We start from the raw sequence: 21960 nt of genomic DNA, 5'->3' as shown, positions 1-21960 counted from the left end.
CCTGCCCATGGCGGGGGGGGTGGAACTAGATGATCTTTAAGGTCTCTTCCAACCCAAGCCATTCTATGATTTGGTTTCAAACAAAGACCAAAGAGCTTTAAGACAATAGGGGTATTCTTCAACATAGGTAGAAAGGTTACCAACCTGTTAGCACTGGTTACAGACAACCTTATTACACCCATCCACCTATTAATATGTTCTTAAAAAGACTCATTCAGATGACACTCAGGGGAAAAACATCTGAACATTAACCTCCTCTGCAAAGACTGCAAATCAGCTCAGAATCACATCTATGTTACTTTGTCCTGTCAAATCAATACCATAAGAATGCTGCCAAAGATTTCACTTGGGTTAAGGGTTACATGAGAGAAGGAAGAAATCAAAGATAAAAAACAAAACAAAACAAAACAAAACAACAAACAAACAGTTTTGGACAAGAAAAACAAAAACAAAAACAAAAAAACAAATTATGACATGCATTTGAAATGATAGTTATGATATACAATGTTTAAGGCAATATAGAATCATAGAATCATTTAGGTTAGAAAAGACCTTCAAGACCATCAAGTCCAAACATCACCTAACACTACCAAGTCTATTGCTAAACCACGTCTACACATCTCTTAAATACCTCCAGGGATGGAGACTGCACCACTTCCCTAGGCAGCCTGTTCCAATGTCTAACCACCCTTCCCGTGAAGAAATTCTTCCTAACATCCAATCTAAACTTCCCCTAGTGCAACTTGAGGCTGTTGCCTTGCATCCTATCACTTGTCACCTGAGAAAAGAGACCAACATCCTCCTCTCTGCAACCTCCTTATATATATAGATAGATATATATATAGATGATACACTAGTTTAGAAACATGAAAATTCAACTAATACCTTTTAATAAGATGAAGACATTGATTAAGCTGGCCAAATGCCTAAACCAACCTGGTACCTTAAAAAAGTGAGCCTTCCAAGATTGTAGCATAAAAAACACAAACAATTTTTGGGGCATATTGTTGAGGGATTTTTGAAACAGCAAGGAGGCCATGACTTGCTGCAGCTGAGCAAACCAAGCTGCCAGGACGACTATGAGAAGTTCCCATGACAGTGTTCCCACATCGCCCAATTGAGGAATTTAGAAAAATATTGTTGCCAGCAGCTGGCTTCAAGGACGGGATCTACGTGACTGCTAATCACAAGGGGGTTGTGTTTTCTTGCAGGTGGGGTTGTTTTCTTGCAGTTGTTTGTCTGAGTGCACTTGAACAATAATCTTGTGTGAGACACTATCCGCCCCTGTTAAATTTGCTATAAAAGTCAGGCTATTCGGGTAATAAAGGGAGAGAATGATCTGACTCTACTGGTGTCTGTCGTGTTTTCAGCCGTTCTTCCTGCAACATATGGCGCCCGAACAGGCTGGGAACTGGAGACGCTGAGAGACGCTGAGAGACGCTGAGAGACGCTGAAAAACCTGAGAGACGCTGAGAGACTCCAAGAACAGACCCGGACAGAGGTATCGCGGTGAGACGCGGAGACGGAATCGCGGTGAGATGCGAAGACAGAGATCGCGGTGAGACGCGGAGACAGAGATCGCGGTGAGACACAGAGACAGGATCGCAGTGAGACGTGGAGACAGAGAATCACGGTGGGACGCGGAGAAGTATCGCGGTGAGACGCTGGACATCCGGAGTCGAGTTGCTACAGGAGATCGGAGGCGTCCGTGAAAACGGCAGACGACCGCCACCGTGTGGCGATTTGACACATAGCAGAGGGGTGGAGATCACGACCCTGCGGCTCGTCTGACGTAACCACGGAGGAGGAAGCAGCTATCCAGCTTCTCTCTAGTATTCTCTCTAAGACAGGTGAATCTTGCAATGTAAAAAAGATCAAATCCTTGGTGCACTGGGCTCAGAAGGAGGGTTTTCTGAAGGAAGTCCCTCTAATGTTTAGCCCAGATGAGTGGCGGCATGTAGGAGCTCGCTTATGGGATAAAGGCATCTCAAGTGGACAGCTAGATAAAGATGTAAGTGGGACGTGGCGCACAGTGATTAATGTGCTGTGCGATATGAAAACCGAACAGCAGCTCGCTATGGTGGCGGCACAAGCTTTGTCAGTACCGTCTGGGACTGACAGAACGCCGAGTACAAAACCTGAGACCTCAGGAATGCGGCTGGCACGATCTTTTTCATCGGTTCCTGCACCCACCCCGGTTCGGGGTATGACCTCTCCAATAAAGCAATCAGCGGCAGAAATAACTAACAGACTATCAGAGCAGAGTCCTGATGTGGAATGGGGGCTGCCCTCCCCACCCCTCACGCCAGAAAATCTTGATAAAGCTGTGCTGCCAGCATCTATGCCGCTGCCAGGCAGCAATAAATCCACTCGGGATGCTTTGCCAATGAGAGGTGCAGTAGCAGCTTGCAAAAATCGACCTTCACTGGAGGACTTGTTCTAAGAACTGCTAGTGAAATTGGAGAGCTTAAAAATTACGGATTCGGAGGAGCCTCCTCTCTCGTCTGCCCCACCAGAGCCGACTCCCTCATTATCCGTCGCTACAACACCGTCGGCACCAAGGAGGGACAGGTGCTCCGACGTCATACGTGATGCCATCATAGAGGGGCATAGGCATGCTACATCCTTGGCCTGCCCTATTATTATCCACCCTGTGCAAGGCAGCGGGTTGTGGCAAATTCATGACTGCAAGCTTTTACAACAAGCTCGAAAAACGGTTATGGACTACGGTTTACGATCCCAGGCGGCTCGACAGAAAATTCAATGGATTTTCCAGGCAGAACTAATGTGTCCACTTGACAGTCAAAACTTGGCGCGCTTATTGTTAACTCCTTCCCCATTGTTATTGTTTGAAAGGGAATGGTTGCGGTTAGCACAGGGGGAAGCGGGTCGACTGCGTCAACTGAGGGACCCTCTGTATGGGATTACTGCAGAGATGTTAACGGGGACGGGTCCTTATCTCAATACCCAGGTTCAGCTGCAGATCCCTGCGATTATTCACCAAACAGCTGCACAGCTCGCACTGAGGGCTCTTCTTAGTCTCCCAGGGGGAAAGAAAGCACCTCCATTCGCATCAGTAGAACAGGCCCCTGGGGAACCATATGCTAAATTTATCGATCGGCTGTGGGTAGCAATTCCTGATCATCCTGATCTAACAGCGGAGTCTAAAAGCAGTGTGTTTAAAATGCTTGCATTTGATAATGCAAACCCAAAAACTCAAAACATCTTAGTTACACTGCAGAGAACCGCACCGGTAGAGGACATGTTGGTACAGAGAGCTGATCAGTCCAGGCAACCAGATGTGGTGGCACAGGCTGTAAAGGACTGTCAGAGATTTGCTTTTACGGTACCCTCCATTAACAAACAAGCCCCGGCAAAGTTCTATGAATGGCTACTGCTTCCACAGGGGATGAGGAATTCCCCTACATTATGTCAATTATATGTGGCCTGGGCATTAGAACCAATTCGGACTGCGTGGTGTGACGTAATTATTTACCATTATATGGATAACATTCGGTTTGGTAGGCCAGAATGCTTCCAGGATTCAGATTTAAAGTTTAATCAGGATACTTTGGAAGCAAAAGGGTTGAAGATAGCCCCAGAGAAGGTTCAACAGAAACAGCCATGGCTATACTTGGGATGGAAAATATCAGACTCTACTATTTGTCCACAGAAAGGTGATATAACTAGGGTGTTACATACTTTGACAGATGTACGTTGCCACATTGTACGGATTACTAATGACGACTTAGCTATATTACTACCTTTATTGCAGGGCAGGAGTGCAGAGCCGCAGATTACACTAACAAATGACCACCGGCAGGCTCTTTCACAAATAGCTTCTAAGGTTGCAGCTGGCTCTGCTTGCAAACGTATAGCAGAAGGTGCACTCTCCTTCCTAATTAGCAATCATGTGTCTCATCCATTTGCGGTGATTGGTCAGTGGCAAAAAGAAAAGGGGGAGAGTAAGGGGGCGACAAAGACAGAAACGGTATCAGGAGGATGCCACTGACACTAACAGCACGGGTAATAGGAATAGCATAAATGCAACAGGTGATGGCAAGGGTGGAATGAGAGGGCAGCATTTTCGAGTCCTGGAATGGATTTTCCTACCGATTCAGCCAAAAACGAGTGTTCAGACACGGGCAGAAGCTCTCGCAGAGTTAGTACGTAAGGGTCGCTCTCGGAGTATTGAGATCAGCGGGCAGGAACCAGGAGATATTAGTCTGCCGATGACTCAGGATCATTTGGAATGGGGTTTACAGCAATCCATACCGCTACAAGAAGCTGTGTTAGGTTACCTGGGATTGGTACATTCCTGAAGTGGTAGTATTCCATATATTCCATACCATGTGATGTCACACTCAGCAATAAAAGGTGGAAACAGGAAGAAGAGGGGAGGGGTGGGCTCTCGTTGAGAAGACGTCGGTCCTCCTCTCGAACACCGGCTGCGTGCGTTGAGGCCTTGCTTCAAGGACGTGGTCAATCATCGCTCATTTGTGGGAAGTAGAGAGTAATTTCTTTCCTCTGCACTTCCATATAGCCTTCATTTATTTTGTTTGTTTGTTTTCCTCCCTTCTTTTTATTTTCCCTTTTCCCCTCCCTTTTCCCCTTTCCCTTTTTATTTCCCCTTAGTTAAATTGTTTAGTTCATGGTAGTCTTTATTTAATTATTATAATTATTTCCCTTTAATTAAATTATCCTTATCTCAACCCGTGAGTTGTTCTTTGCTTTACTTCTCCCCCTCCTCATCTAAAGGAGGGGGAGTGAGAGAGCGGTTGTGGGGTTTAGCTGCCCAGCACGGTAAAACCACCACAAGGGGAAAATACAATGAAAAAGGCTCATGAAAAATTCATGACGGAGACAAGAAGAAGGAGATCACTCACCAACTACTGCCACAGGCAAAACAGCGTAAGGGAGATTAATGTAATTTATTGCCTGATAATAACAGACTAGAACAGTGAGAACTAAAAGCAAACTAAAAACATCTTCCTCCCTGTTCACCCTCTTCTACTCCCCCCCCCCAACCTCCCCCTGCCCCTGAGGGGTGCAGGGGAATGGGGAATGAGGAATGCATTCAGGCCATAATGCTTGGTCTCTGCTCTCTCCTCCATAGTCACCCTCTTCCCCTGCTCCAGCATGGAGTTCTCCCTCTTCCCCTCCAGCATGGAGTGCTTCCCATGGGTTGCAGTCCAAACAGATCCTACATGGGCTTTCCACAGACTGCAGTTCTTCAAGAACTGCTCCAATATGGGACCATACTATGGGGTGCAGTCCTTCAGGAAGTAACTGTTTTAGAGTGGGTTCCCGATGGGATGTAGCTCCTGCCAAACCACTTGCTCCACAGTGGGCTCCTCTCCATGGGCTGCAGTTCTGGTCCAGAGTCTGCTCCTGTATAGGCTCTCCATGGACTGCAGCCTCCTTCAGGCCAGATCCACCTGTTCCACCATGGGCTCCTCTATGGGCTTCAGGGCAATCTCTGCTTTGGTCCCCGGAGCACCTCTTTCTTCACTGACCTTGGTGGTTGCAGGGTTATCTCTCTCTACATTTTCTCACTCCTCTCTCCCAGCTGCTGCTGTGCATCATCACCCCCCCCCCCCCCCACTCCTTTGAAATATGTAATCACAGAGGTGAAACCAACCTTGCTCATTGGCTCAGCTTTGACCAGTGGCGTGTCAGTTTTGGAACTATCTCTTGGGGTCTTGGGGCAGCTCCTGGTCTCTTAGAGAGGCCACCCCTGCAGACCCCATGCTTTGAAAACCATGCTACATAAGCACAGTACACTCCCATGCATCAAATGGATGAGCATCGCTCAAGTCTATTTTTTTTTAACCATTGATGCTAGAAAAATTGATGTCTTACTGAGTTGTTTTTTTAGCTCTGCATTTTAAGTTTTTAAGCCTAATATGATATTTTGATATCATATGATATATATGATGATATTTTTTGAGGCCATGGTCTTGCAGTGAAAAATGTGTGTGGGGGGGAGTATTTACATAAAGTTCGTTAGAAGACACTAAAGCAGCATGGATTAAAATGTCTAGATTTATTTGCATGGTAGTCAGCTCAACTTCATCACAGAATCAGATTTGTCTAGGTTGGAAGACACCTCAAGATCATCGAGTCCAACCTCTGATCTAACTCTAACAAGTCCTCCACTAAAACATATCACTAAGTGCTGCTTTGCACTCCTGCATCGCAATAAAGGTAGTAATATAGCTAAGTCGTCATTAGTAATCCGTACAATGTGGCAACCCCACTGAATATTGCCCAGGAACATTTGTACATCTGTCAAAGTATGTAACACCCTAGTTATATCACCTTTCTGTGGACAAATAGTAGAGTCTGATATTTTCCATCCCAAGTATAGCCATGGCTGTTTCTGTTGAACCTTCTCTGGGGCTATCTTCAACCCTTTTGCTTCCAAAGTATCCTGATTAAACTTTAAATCTGAATCCTGGAAGCATTCTGGCCTACCAAACCGAATGTTATCCATATAATGGTAAATAATTACGTCACACCACGCAGTCCGAATTGGTTCTAATGCCCAGGCCACATATAATTGACATAATGTAGGGGAATTCCTCATCCCCTGTGGAAGCAGTAGCCATTCATAGAACTTTGCCGGGGCTTGTTTGTTAATGGAGGGTACCGTAAAAGCAAATCTCTGACAGTCCTTTACAGCCTGTGCCACCACATCTGGTTGCCTGGACTGATCAGCTCTCTGTACCAACATGTCCTCTACCGGTGCGGTTCTCTGCAGTGTAACTAAGATGTTTTGAGTTTTTGGGTTTGCATTATCAAATGCAAGCATTTTAAACACACTGCTTTTAGACTCCGCTGTTAGATCAGGATGATCAGGAATTGCTACCCACAGCCGATCGATAAATTTAGCATATGGTTCCCCAGGGGCCTGTTCTACTGATGCGAATGGAGGTGCTTTCTTTCCCCCTGGGAGACTAAGAAGAGCCCTCAGTGCGAGCTGTGCAGCTGTTTGGTGAATAATCGCAGGGATCTGCAGCTGAACCTGGGTATTGAGATAAGGACCCGTCCCCGTTAACATCTCTGCAGTAATCCCATACAGAGGGTCCCTCAGTTGACGCAGTCGACCCGCTTCCCCCTGTGCTAACCGCAACCATTCCCTTTCAAACAATAACAATGGGGAAGGAGTTAACAATAAGCGCGCCAAGTTTTGACTGTCAAGTGGACACATTAGTTCTGCCTGGAAAATCCATTGAATTTTCTGTCGAGCCGCCTGGGATCGTAAACCGTAGTCCATAACCGTTTTTCGAGCTTGTTGTAAAAGCTTGCAGTCATGAATTTGCCACAACCCGCTGCCTTGCACAGGGTGGATAATAATAGGGCAGGCCAAGGATGTAGCATGCCTATGCCCCTCTATGATGGCATCACGTATGACGTCGGAGCACCTGTCCCTCCTTGGTGCCGACGGTGTTGTAGCGACGGATAATGAGGGAGTCGGCTCTGGTGGGGCAGACGAGAGAGGAGGCTCCTCCGAATCCGTAATTTTTAAGCTCTCCAATTTCACTAGCAGTTCTTAGAACAAGTCCTCCAGTGAAGGTCGATTTTTGCAAGCTGCTACTGCACCTCTCATTGGCAAAGCATCCCGAGTGGATTTATTGCTGCCTGGCAGCGGCATAGATGCTGGCAGCACAGCTTTATCAAGATTTTCTGGCGTGAGGGGTGGGGAGGGCAGCCCCCATTCCACATCAGGACTCTGCTCTGATAGTCTGTTAGTTATTTCTGCCGCTGATTGCTTTATTGGAGAGGTCATACCCCGAACCGGGGTGGGTGCAGGAACCGATGAAAAAGATCGTGCCAGCCGCATTCCTGAGGTCTCAGGTTTTGTACTCGGCGTTCTGTCAGTCCCAGACGGTACTGACAAAGCTTGTGCCGCCACCATAGCGAGCTGCTGTTCGGTTTTCATATCGCACAGCACATTAATCACTGTGCGCCACGTCCCACTTACATCTTTATCTAGCTGTCCACTTGAGATGCCTTTATCCCATAAGCGAGCTCCTACATGCCGCCACTCATCTGGGCTAAACATTAGAGGGACTTCCTTCAGAAAACCCTCCTTCTGAGCCCAGTGCACCAAGGATTTGATCTTTTTTACATTGCAAGATTCACCTGTCTTAGAGAGAATACTAGAGAGAAGCTGGATAGCTGCTTCCTCCTCCGTGGTTACGTCAGACGAGCCGCAGGGTCGTGATCTCCACCCCTCTGCTATGTGTCAAATCGCCACACGGTGGCGGTCGTCTGCCGTTTTCACGGACGCCTCCGATCTCCTGTAGCAACTCGACTCCGGATGTCCAGCGTCTCACCGCGATACTTCTCCGCGTCCCACCGTGATTCTCTGTCTCCACGTCTCACTGCGATCCTGTCTCTGTGTCTCACCGCGATCTCTGTCTCCGCGTCTCACCGCGATCTCTGTCTTCGCATCTCACCGCGATTCCGTCTCCGCGTCTCACCGCGATACCTCTGTCCGGGTCTGTTCTTGGAGTCTCTCAGCGTCTCTCAGGTTTTTCAGCGTCTCTCAGCGTCTCTCAGCGTCTCTCAGCGTCTCCAGTTCCCAGCCTGTTCGGGCGCCATATGTTGCAGGAAGAACGGCTGAAAACACGACAGACACCAGTAGAGTCAGATCATTCTCTCCCTTTATTACCCGAATAGCCTGACTTTTATAGCAAATTTAACAGGGGCGGATAGTGTCTCACACAAGATTATTGTTCAAGTGCACTCAGACAAACAACTGCAAGAAAACAACCCCACCTGCAAGAAAACACAACCCCCTTGTGATTAGCAGTCACGTAGATCCCGTCCTTGAAGCCAGCTGCTGGCAACAATATTTTTCTAAATTCCTCAATTGGGCGATGTGGGAACACTGTCATGGGAACTTCTCATAGTCGTCCTGGCAGCTTGGTTTGCTCAGCTGCAGCAAGTCATGGCCTCCTTGCTGTTTCAAAAATCCCTCAACAATATGCCCCAAAAATTGTTTGTGTTTTTTATGCTACAATCTTGGAAGGCTCACTTTTTTAAGGTACCAGGTTGGTTTAGGCATTTGGCCAGCTTAATCAATGTCTTCATCTTATTAAAAGGTATTAGTTGAATTTTCATGTTTCTAAACTAGTGTATCATCTATATATATATCTATCTATATATATAAGGAGGTTGCAGAGAGGAGGATGTTGGTCTCTTTTCTCAGGTGACAAGTGATAGGATGCAAGGCAACAGCCTCAAGTTGCACTAGGGGAAGTTTAGATTGGATGTTAGGAAGAATTTCTTCACGGGAAGGGTGGTTAGACATTGGAACAGGCTGCCTAGGGAAGTGGTGCAGTCTCCATCCCTGGAGGTATTTAAGAGATGTGTAGACGTGGTTTAGCAATAGACTTGGTAGTGTTAGGTGATGTTTGGACTTGATGGTCTTGAAGGTCTTTTCTAACCTAAATGATTCTATGATTCTATATTGCCTTAAACATTGTATATCATAACTATCATTTCAAATGCATGTCATAATTTGTTTTTTTGTTTTTGTTTTTGTTTTTCTTGTCCAAAACTGTTTGTTTGTTGTTTTGTTTTGTTTTGTTTTGTTTTTTATCTTTGATTTCTTCCTTCTCTCATGTAACCCTTAACCCAAGTGAAATCTTTGGCAGCATTCTTATGGTATTGATTTGACAGGACAAAGTAACATAGATGTGATTCTGAGCTGATTTGCAGTCTTTGCAGAGGAGGTTAATGTTCAGATGTTTTTCCCCTGAGTGTCATCTGAATGAGTCTTTTTAAGAACATATTAATAGGTGGATGGGTGTAATAAGGTTGTCTGTAACCAGTGCTAACAGGTTGGTAACCTTTCTACCTATGTTGAAGAATACCCCTATTGTCTTAAAGCTCTTTGGTCTTTGTTTGAAACCAAATCATAGAATGGCTTGGGTTGGAAGAGACCTTAAAGATCATCTAGTTCCACCCCCCCCGCCATGGGCAGGGATGCCAATAAGGTGATACATGTTGGTTTCCAAATCAGTTTTCCAATTTGTTAGGCCTTTTCTGATAACTAGTTTAAATGAAACTTAATCTCTATTTTCATTCAGAAAGGTCTTTATTAACCACGGGAAATGGAATCTGTGGATTCTTGCTTTAGGAAGGAAGAAAGGTTGCTTACCTTGTGTTAATAACTTTAAAAAAAGATATACATTTTGTATGAATAGCCTGCCCTCACTTTTTAAATATAGAGTTTTGCTCCATGGGGATTTGGCATTTCTGAAGAAGTTGAGGAGTACTTCTAGGTTTAGGATTGGGGAAACCCCAGCAGCAGACCAAATAGAACTAGACACAGGCAAGACTGAAATTGAAATTATGCCCATTTACTTATCTTCTCTATGTGCAGGAATGTCATGATACTTCTTTACTTTGTTCTTACAGTTTCTGGTTATGGACATGATTTTCACTGAACAACCAACTACTTATAAGTAGATACATGCTTTTAGTGTCATGAAAATATCTGTACTACACTGATGAACATAAAATCTAAATGGTCTTTCATTTCCTGGCATTTCTTCACTTTGACCTCTGCAAAGTTGTGACTGTCTTCCAGATTATCAGAATTATTAAATAGGACTAAAGAATGGTCGGGGGGGGGGGGGGGGGAGCCCTCTTCCTGAAGTGACATTGCTTAAGATTCTCCTTTAAATGCTGATACATTTTCTCTATTTTTTCTATTTTTGTTGTTGTTGTTGCCCTCTAAGACTTGTATACTAATAGAATAGTAGGGTATCATGATTTAATAATTTTTGTACCTTGACAGAGGGATAATTGCAGCTTGGGAATACAAGAAGGTTTTCTGATAGTGACAGGTGGAAGTAGGAGAAGGCTTGGGTATGGCAACTCTGTTTTGAGGCACAAACAAAAGGAGCTGAGGAATGAGTTGGCTTTATAGACAAGATGGTTAATACTGCTAGTGGGCTAGAATAATGCATGAAATCTAGGATGACTTTTGTCCCTACAGTTGCAGACTACGTTATGTAAGTTTAGCCCAGAAAGTTCATAAGACATTAGTTTTATAGACTGCAAGCCACAAAACACTACCCGGTACTCTCGGTGAGAACTCAGTATTCTGTGGTATTTACATGAGGCTGGAAGAGAGCAGAATGACATAGCGAGTTATCTTGCAGTAGGAACAATTTCCTAGGTGAAATTGTTTAGGTAATGCAACAAATTGTCTCAGGCTGCTGAGAAACATCACATCTGTTCTATACTATCTCTCGAAGATGTCTCATCTCTGCCAAGCCTTATTGAGGGAAAACACTTCCTGGCTTGTCATCTGACAATCATTTTAATGCTGAACATATAAATAAAACTACCATGAGCCTCTCTGCATCCTCTCTCTAATTTTGGCTAATCTTGAGTGCTTCAAAGAAATTTGAGGTGGGGTTGATGGGATCTTCAGAAGCAAACTTTACGGTGTAAAGAAAGATTTAAAAAAAATAAAGTTTTCTTTCTTTATATAAATAAACAAACTGATAAAATTGAGGCTGTGTGGGTCTAAAGTACAGACAGGCTAGAAGAGAAAATGACTGGAAAGCTCAAAATGTGACTTCTTGTTTTCTTTCCTATCACTTTCTTTCCCCTACACCTGAAAGTGGGAAATGTGTGAAGTAGCATATTCGATTAATATGTTATAGATTCTTGAACTAAGTTTTTTTTTGTGTTCTCTTTGTGCTCATATTTATTACCTTCCAGAGATTTTTTGAAAGAAAAAAAGAATAAGATCGTTGCACATTTCGATTTAAGAAGTGCTCATACTTGACTGGCTAAGTTCAAGATGTGGGTGGGGATTAAGATTTTCTTTTTGTATGCCTGAATTATGATTTTGCGGGGGGGCAAGGGAAGATGACATAAGAGGAAAAGCTGATACTTTTTTTTTTTTTTAATGGCTGTCTGTCACTTAGCAGGAATGTTTGAACTCATTCAGTTAAAATTGTGTGGTGTGTTGTTGTTTGTTGTTTTTTTTTTACAGCTTCTGGGAAAACATAAGAACATGGAAAGCATGGTAGAGCTGCTTCGACTGTATCAAATGGAAGATGAAGCCTACAATAGTCTTGCAGAAGCTACCACAGAGCTCTACCAGTACTTACTACAGCCGTTCCGAGATATGACGGAACTTGCAATGCTTAGAAGACAGCAGATAAAGGTATGGTAAAGGTAGCTGAACTTATTAATAGAGAAATTATGCTTTTTATTTACTATTTTCTACTTTTATTATGCAGTATATGCAGTGGTAGTTTCTCCACTAAATGTTGACCCTGTTTTTCTGGTTCTTTCATTCAGAGGAGCACTTTTGAAGAGTGAGAGCATCTCTGACATGTAGTTAATCATCACCTGTTCAACTTCCTGCGCTTCACACTTTAAATTCATTGTTGGATTTAATAGCTAAAACATGACATTTTGTGATTACTGGGAATACTGGCTATTATATAAATTTGAGACATATGTTGTACAGTATCTATATTACTGTTAATTCTTCTAGAAGATTCTACAGGAAGTTACTTTTCATTTTAATTTTGAGATAATCTGATAAACCACTAGTAGTCAGTAGCTACTCATCTCATATTGTGAAACACTTAAAACATGGAAGTGTATTAAAAGTATGTAATTTGTAACACTTCAACAGTATATTTTCCTAAGAGCTAAAATACTATATCTAGCTGAAGAATACTACATTTTGGTAAGCAGCAAATAAGTTGATAATTCATCTAATTCAGATTTTTTTTTAAAATGTAGAATGGTTGATTAGTTTGTGCTGCTTTTTCAAGCTCCTTTAAGCAGATATTAGTGTAGTGGAAAATCTAACTCAGATGTATACTGATTTATTTGTTTTAATACTTGATGGTGAAATGCAGTAGTGAACCTTACAGCTAATTTGAATTTGACTTGTGTAAAATGAAGTACTTTGAAATAAATTGGTATATTTAATGTTTCAAATTTTGGTTTAAAAAAAAACGTTTTCATAGAATCATTCAGGTTGGAAAAGACCTCTAAGATCATGTAGTCCAACCTGTAACCTAGTACTGACAAGTCTACCACTAAACCATGCTACTAAGTTCTACATCTACACCTTTCTTGAAGACCTCAAGGGATGGTGACTCAGTTGCTTTCCTGGGCAGCCTGTTCCAGTGCTGCACAGCCCTTTCAGTGATATAGTATAAACTCACTTTAGGATAGAATAAAACTTGTGGTTAAAAGTTAGCAAGGACAAAGTAAACGACATCTTGTTATCTGTAGACCTTTTGTTATGTTTAAGCATCTTGTTATTTGAAAACATCCCAGTATCTGTTAACCGTTAGTCAGGCTGAGACTTGAGATAACTTGAGTCAATTGTCTTGTCTTGTTAACTGAGACTTCCTGTTATCTGCCGACCCTCAGTTAAACTAAAAGCCAACTCAGCATTTTTACAGCTTGGAAAACAACTGATTAAGCAAAGGTGAAAAGTGCATTACGAGGAAGACCTACGGCCTTCCTCCCAAAGACCACTGCCCACATCCTGGAGACCCCGGCCCACAATTCTTGGAAGGCTTTGCGCAAGCGCAAGGACTGATAAGCTAATTAGCATACGAAGCGAGGGTAGGCGGGGTTAGGTAATGAATATGTATGGATGCTAATTGAATATTAATTGTTTCGCTGTATAAATATGAGATATTTTGTCACTTCGAACATGCACGATAGGCGGAAGGATCCCCCGTGCATCCAGCGCTGCAATAAAGAATATACCACTTAAAGAAATTTCGGCTTTGATCTTTAAATCAATTTGGCACCCCAGATGGGACAACCTCTCTGCCGTTCCGCAGGACCCGCTGGGGACAGGACTCCCTAGGGTACCCCCGGGATTTCCCGGAGGGACTCCTCGACTCACCGGATCACTGCGGAGGCAGACAAGGACCCCATCATTGTAAGTGAGTATATTCTTTATTCTGGTTTGGTTTTCTGGTAGACCGGTCATCTGGGACTGTCCAGTAAGTCGGAAGGTGATCTTCTGCAGGACAGTATTTGGTATATACTTTGTGGTTAGTACCACAAGTATATCTGGGGACCTTGAGGTCCATCTGTATCTGGAACTGTCTGTTAAGTCGGAAGGTGATCTTCTGCGAGGCAGTGTTTGGTATATACTTTGTGGTAAGCACCATAAGTATATTTGGGGACCTTAAGGAAAGAGCTCGCTTTAAGGTCCATCTGGAATTGTGTTGCCTATTTTGGTTTTCTGACTCATGGAGTATGGTATTTAACTCTGGTTATTGTTACTGCGATTTTGGCTATTTTCTTGGTGATAATAATAAGTTTCGTGACGTTGTTATAAGAAAGATATCGTTACAGTGTTACATATTTTGGTTTTCTGACCTATCGCATGTGGAATTTGACTCTGATTATTGTTATTGTGATTTTGGCAATATCTCCTGGTAATAATAGTAGTTTTGTGACATCGCTATTGAAAGATACCTGTGTGCCCACAGTTTTGTAAGTGATACATGTATTCTGAAAGTGTGAACTGGAAAATGGGGGGATGAGTAAGCAGTGAAATTCCTAAGAAAAGTACGTTGGGCTGTATTTTGAGTTATTGGAAGGATATAGGGGGGGCTCCGGGTGGAAGTGAAAATAAGAAAACTCTGACAAAATATTGTAATCAATGGTGGCTGCTTTATAAGCTGGAATGTTGAAAAAAGTGGCCTTTTAATGGAGCTTTAAACTATAATACTTTGCTAAAGTCAATGTTGTTTTTGAGAAGGAAAATAGGATGGAATGTTGTATACTGATGTTGTTTCAGCATCTTGGAGGGAAAAGGTATGGAATTAAGTTGGTCCCTGACTGTGCTTTTGATGCTGGCATTAGAAAAGTACAGGCTGGAGAAAGATAAAGGAAGTGTTAAAAGGGTTATTGCAAGTGTTAAAGGTGTTTGAAGTTGAATGAGCAGGGAAAGAGGATGTAGGAATGTTAACAGTTCTGCCTCGGCCTGGGGCTGAGACCTTAAAATCTTGGGTGTTAGCCCTCTGGGGCAAAGGGATCATGATGGGTCCCAGAGAGTCTTCACAGAAACAGAAAAGCAGTTAACTCTGAAAACAACCTGAGTTCATGTGTGAGCTCAGATTGCCGATGGGATCGCTCAGGGAACTGTGGACAATTGCATTTTCCTGACCGACCCCCACTAAGACCCTAATCATCCTGAAAATTATGAACGGTTAAGTAAATACTAGAATCTGGACGAATTGGGAATTGAGAATATGCTTCCAACAAGGTCTAAAAGAAACCCCTGTGGAATTTTTGGACCAACTCTGAAATGTAATGGGGAAGAAAAAAAAAAAAAAAAAGAAAAAAAAAAAAAAACGGTTTGGACCTGGCTTCAGAGGACAAATCGACTAGCCTTTTTCTAGGGTAATCATCGGCCCCTGATTTCAACAGGTCTAATGGGGACCCGGGGAATCTACCCTAGCAGATCCTCCACTGATTATAATGAAGTTAGGAGAGGAACAGAATTGAAATTTCTTACTGATATGGGGCAACGTATTCAGTTCTAAATCAAGCATTAATGCCTTTACGGAATCATTATGTTAAGGTAAAAGGATGTAACCGAAAAGGCTTATTTTTGTGAACCTTTGAAATACAAGTTGGGGAAATGTTATATATGGAGTGGTAATTCGTGTCGAGAAAATGGTTGATATTAACAAAGAAGGGTGATTCAGGAGACTCCATGCAGTCTGGGGTTTCTTGTTCTCCAGGTGGTTTCTTGTTCTCCAGCTATTAAGGCATGGATGTTTTTGGGTGTTTGCTGTTGTTGTTACATTCAAAGTTGTTTGACTAATTAAACAGTTGTTTTGAAAAGAACTGCTGTGGAGAGAAGGGTATTAGAGGGGAGCCTGCTCTTAAAAAAAAAAAAAAAAAAAAAAAAAAAAAAGGCAACACTATGAAGTTACATCAGTACAGAAGCAGGAAAAAGAAGTGAAGAGGAACAGGCTGGCAGAATGGGGACTGTTAAGTTATGGAACTCAAAGGATTGTTTGTTACCTATCCTGATTGTATGTATGTATAGGCATACTCGGGTCATTATGTAAAGCAATGTTCTGTATACATGTATTTAGAACGTTTGATGTTTGTGTGTGCGTGTTGGTGGAGCGTAGACTCCCTGCACACCCAGCGCTGTTTACTTGCCTTTTATATACCTTTTAGAAATATTTGTTTTATAAATATTACAAAATTCAGACCTCATTTATAACAGGAAACAAATGGGGATACATAGTTTTTTATATCTACCTAGATCTCCAAAATCTCTATTAGGTTGAGATCTGTTAGAACAATTAGAAGCAGAAATTATCTTCGAAAAAAGGAAAATGGAATTAAGGATAGGAGAAGAACAACTAATAAATGTGTTAAGCCTGGCACTAATACAAACCGACCCTAAAAGTGAAATACCCTTAGAGATCATAAATCAAGTATATCCAGGAGTTTGGGCCACTGAAGTCTCTGGAAGAGCTAAAAATGTGACCCCAATAATTATTAAATTAAAGCCAGGAGAGAAACCCGTTAAGGTTAAGCAATATCCTTTGAGGATAGAAGATAGGAAAGGAATTAAAGAGATAATTGATAGATTTATACAGTATGGATTATTGATTGAATGTGAATCAGAATACAATACACCCATATTGCCAATTAAAAAGGCAGATGGGAAAAGATATAGGCTAGTTCAGGATCTGAGGGCCATAAATAAGATCACTGAGGATATACATCCAGTAGTGGCAAACCCTTATACTTTGCTTACTAAATTAAGGAATAGTCAAGTCTGATTTACCGTACTGGATTTAAAAGATGCCTTCTTCTGCCTACCTTTAGCCACTGAAAGCCAAAACCTATTTGCCTTTGAATGGGAAAACCCTGACTCAGGCAGAAAGACACAGTTACCGTGGACAGTGCTACCACAAGGATTCAAGAATAGCCCCACTATTTTTGGAAACCAATTAGCAAAGGAACTTGAAACTTGGATACCTCCGGACACTGAAGGGGCTTTGTTACAATACGTAGATGATCTCTTAATAGCTACCGAGACTAAAGAGAGTTGTATTCAATGGACTATAAGTCTCCTTAATTTTCTGGGTTTAAATGGACAACGAGTCTCTCAACAGAAAGTCCAGCTGGTTCAACAACACGTGACCTACTTGGGATTTGGAATTTCGGGAGGTCAGCGAGAACTAGGAACTGAACGTAAGGAAGTCATTTGCCGGACTCCAGAACCCCAAACGGTAAAGGAGCTACGAACCTTTCTAGGAATGACAGGTTGGTATCGCCTTTGGATTTATAATTATGGACTAATGGTAAAGCCTCTATATGAACTGATAAAGAGTAATCAGTCAAAGTTAGTCTGGACTGGAGAAGCACGAAACACCTTTAAACAACTTAAACGAGAATTGATGCAAGCTCCAGCTTTGGGATTACCGGATCTTTCGAAACCCTTCTGGTTGTTTTCTCATGAGAGACAAGGGATAGCTTTGGGAGTACTAGCACAAAGATTGGGTCCCTATAAACGAGCAGTAGCTTCCTTCTCTAAACAATTAGATGAAGTAAGTAAAGGATGGCCCGGATGCCTTCGAGCTGTTGCAGCTGTTGTTATCAATATACAAGAAGCTCAGAAGTTTACAATGGGACAGAAAATGATAGTGTTAGTCTCCCATACGGTCTCAACAGTTTTGGAACAAAAAGGAAACCATTGGCTTTCACCACAGAGATTTTAAAATATCAAGCAATATTAGTAGAACAAGATGATGTGGAAATTGTGGTCACTAACGTCGTAAATCCAGCTTCTTTCCTTAGCGGAACTCTGGATGAACCTATAACTCATGATTGTATAGAAACAATGGAGGCTGTGTATTCTAGTCGACCTGATCTTAAGGAGGAACCTTTAGAAGATGCTGATGAATCTTGGTATACTGATGGGAGCAGCTTTGTAAAACAAGGACAACGTAAGGCAGGATATGCTGTTACAACTGCTCAACAGGTAATCGAGTCCAAACCATTACTCCCTGGGACGTCCACCCAGAAAGCACAGGTAATTGCACTTACGTGAGCACTGGAACTGGCAGCAGGAAGGAAAATAAATATTTGGACAGATTCTAAATATGCATTCGGCATGATACGTGCTCATGGAGCGATTTGGAAAGAACGTGGATTGCTGACTGCTCAGGGAAAACAAAAAAAAAAAAACATGCTGAAGAAATTTTAAAATTGTTAGAGGCTGTAAAACAATCAGAAAAGGTAGCTATCATGCATTGTCAAGGACTCCAAAAGGGAAACGCTGATTTTGAAATTGGAAATCAATTGGCAGATCAGGAGGCTAAACAGGCAGCTGAAATAACTGAGGTGAAGGCATTGTCTTTAATACCAGACGGTAAAATCCAAACTATATACATGAACCAAAAAGCCAAATTATACAAAAGAAGACTTAAAATTAATTGAAGATTTGAAAGGTAAAATGAAACCAGATAGATAAGTATATTTAAAAGATAACTGTGTAATAATACCCTCTAATTTGATATGGCCCATAGTTTTTACAGAACACAATAAAACACATCGGGGAGCTGACACATTGCATAAGAGCATGAGTCAGACATTAGTGGGATGAAATTTATACACAACAATAAAACAAGTAACTTAACAATGTAGCATCTGTTTACGTAATAACCCCAATACCAGGAATAGAATAAAATTTGGAATAATTGGTAAAGGAAATTATCTGGGACAACAGTGGTAAATTGATTTTTTCAGAACTCCCTAGAAAAGGGGGGTTTTGTTATTTACTGGTTCTGACTGACATGTTTCCAGGATGGCCCGAAGCTTTTCCTTGTCGAACAAACAAAGCAAGAGAAGTGGTTAAAGTCTTGTTAAATGAAATAATACCATGCTTTGGGATTCCAGTAGCAATGTCTTCTGAGAGAGGTTCACATTTTTGTGTGCAAGTGGTACAACAGATAAGTAAGATTCTAAAGATAGATTGGCAACTGCATACTCCTTATAGACTGCAGGCAAGTGGACAGGTAGAAAAATGAACCATTTAATTAAACAACAAATAGCTAAAATCGGACAAGAGGCTAATTTGTCATGGCCTCAATCCCTCCCTTTAGCATTACTTAGAGTTAAACCTAGAGTAAAGAAGAATTTGAGCCCCTTTGAAATTTTATATGGAAGGCCATATCAATTTATATTTAGTGGAGAGGATCTAATGCAGCTGGGATCAGAATATTTATATACTTATATAACTGAACTTCAAAAACAATTAAATAAAGTACATAAATTTGTGTTAGGGACCAGGGCTAGAGGGTTGGATCAACCAATCCACCCCTTTAAGCCTGCGGAATATATGTATAAAGACTTTTTCAGGACAACCCCTACAGGAAAAATGGAATGGACCGTATCAAGTGTTGCTGACAACTCACACTGCTATCAAGATCAGAGAACAAGCCGCTTGGATCCACTATTCCCGAGTGAAGAAGGCTCCAGGAGCTCCCTGAAAAGTAACACTAGGTGACAATGAACTGAAACTAAAGCTTAGTCGATCAAGATGAGGACATTATGGTCGGGAGTATTTGGTAATATGGTTGGTAGAAAATTTGTTCATAGAATTGTTTTGTTTTTATGGCTTATAGTTGTAATTGTGATTCAAGAAGGTGCCTCTGTGATAATAGAGAATGGTGGGTGGCCTTGAACTAAAGCCATAACAACAGAGGATAAGAACTTTAATGGAAAGTTATCAGTTATGGTCATCTGGTGAACAAATGGTAACTATTTATATAAACCATCAGAATGGTGAAAATTAGGAGAAGAGTGGACACAAGATGTATCCTGAGCTCTTAGTTGTATGCAAGCACAGTTATGGTTGCAGGCAACGGCTGCCTTGATCATTAGGGAAGGAAGTAAAGGCATTTTTCCAGCTGAAGTCCAAAAGGCAGTCTGGGACAATGCCAATGATTTTGAGAAGTTCCAGTCCTCGTGGACCCTGGTAAATTGTACTTATGCCCATTATTAACATGGCTACTGCCTTCGTGCTTACTATACGGATGGAGAATGGGAAATGGCAGTCTGTAAATCTAGAATCATGAATCTAGAACCAGGGAACAATGAGGATTTATTTGTGAAAGCAATACAATTGAGGCTCAGGATGTATGTTTTGACACGGCGCAAGGTATCTGTCACTTTGAAATTCATCCAAATACTAGCCAAAAGAATGTGCTTGTATATGTTGGTCAAGGGTGTGTGTGTTTAAGAACTGCTTGTGATTTTGTAGAAGTAGATAAGGAGAACATAACTCTCCATAGCAAACATCATTCTAATTTCTGTATTTGTAACTTTGTTAGAATCGTCGGGTGTGATATTCTATATTTGGCACCAGCGGTATCCCACCAGCTGATCAAGTCTAACAACACAATGTATCATAAGTTACTACTGTCCATCATGATCAGAGTTTTGCAAAGAGTAAAACGAGACACAAGTCACAACTGGTGGGATACACTTTTTGGATGGTTGCCAACTGTAACTGGGATTTTGAACACATTGAGTCACCCAATTATTGTTTTATTGATATTAGTTGGTGTAAGTTTAATATTGTCTTTTATATTACTTGTTTGGAATTGGAAATTGTTACAACGAATGTCCATGTTAACCTCCTTGACAAATGTGCATGGTCAGGTATTGAGGGGTACATATCATAAAGACTGGGAAGAAAATTTCCGTATTAAGTAAAAGAATTTACTAGATTTTCCAGAAAAGGGGGGAATGATATAGTATAAACTCACTTTAGGATAGAATAAAACTTGTGGTTAAAAGTTAGCAAGGACAAAGTAAACGACATCTTGTTATCTGTAGACCTTTTGTTATGTTTAAGCATCTTGTTATTTGAAAACATCCCAGTATCTGTTAACCGTTAGTCAGGCTGAGACTTGAGATAACTTGAGTCAATTGTTTTGTCTTGTTAACTGAGACTTCCTGTTATCTGCCGACCCTCAGTTAAACTAAAAGCCAACTCAGCATTTTTACAGCTTGGAAAACAACTGATTAAGCAAAGGTGAAAAGTGCATTACGAGGAAGACCTACGGCCTTCCTCCCAAAGACCACTGCCCACATCCTGGAGACCCCGGCCCACAATTCTTGGAAGGCTTTGCGCAAGCGCAAGGACTGATAAGCTAATTAGCATACGAAGCGAGGGTAGGCGGGGTTAGGTAATGAATATGTATGGATGCTAATTGAATATTAATTGTTTCGCTGTATAAATATGAGATATTTTGTCACTTCGAACATGCACGATAGGCGGAAGGATCCCCCGTGCATCCAGCGCTGCAATAAAGAATATACCACTTAAAGAAATTTCGGCTTTGATCTTTAAATCACAGTAAAGAATTTTGTCCTGATATCCAACCTAAACCTCCCCTGGTGCAACTTGAGGCCATTTCCACTTGTCTTATCACTTGGTGCTCGGGAGAAGAGCCCAATCCCCACCTTGCTACAACCTCCTTTAAGGTATTTGTTAAGTACAATAAGGCTCTCCCCTGAGCCTCCTTTTCTGTAGACTAAACAACCCCAGATCCCTCAGCTGCTCCTCATAAGATTTACGATCCTAATTTTTATACTTACACAATTTGCGAAGGTCCTTCTGTGAGATATGTTCATCTGATTCGTGTCAGTATGGAACTGTTGACGATTGCATTCCCCTGACCGACCCCACACTGAGACTATAGTCATCCCGGAAATAATGAACGGTAAATACCAAAATGTGGTTAAATTGGGAATTGAGAATCTGTTCCAACAAGATCCAAAAGAAACCCCTACGGAATTTTTGGACCGACTATGAAATGCAATGGAAAACAAAACAAAACAAACAAACGAAACTGGAGAAAATAGGGGCTAAATTAGAACAAGGAAAAT

At 41.9% G+C, this 21960-nt stretch overlaps 2 long non-coding RNA genes across 3 annotated transcripts in view; one reads left to right on the top strand and one right to left on the bottom strand.

The window, feature by feature from the left end:
* LOC137847051 (uncharacterized) overlaps positions 1 to 21960 on the bottom strand; it is a 750318-nt gene that overhangs the window by 391108 nt on the left and 337250 nt on the right. The gene's annotated exons all lie outside the window — the stretch shown is intronic.
* The window catches only part of LOC137847055 (uncharacterized), a 310848-nt gene continuing 300843 nt past the window's right edge, over positions 11956 to 21960 (top strand). Inside the window, exons 1-2 of one of the 2 annotated variants that reach the window (XR_011090758.1) lie at positions 11956 to 12202; positions 12340 to 21402. This is a non-coding gene — a long non-coding RNA (uncharacterized lncRNA). Of the gene's footprint in view, positions 12203 to 12339; positions 21403 to 21960 lie in introns of those variants that run through there. The other variant, XR_011090759.1, reaches the window with a different exon arrangement.

The sequence above is a fragment of the Anas acuta genome, chromosome W (assembly GCF_963932015.1).
Source record: "Anas acuta chromosome W, bAnaAcu1.1, whole genome shotgun sequence".
NCBI lineage: Eukaryota > Metazoa > Chordata > Aves > Anseriformes > Anatidae > Anas > Anas acuta.
Note: the sequence above shows the minus strand (reverse complement) of the source record. Positions and strands in the feature narration are given on the sequence as shown.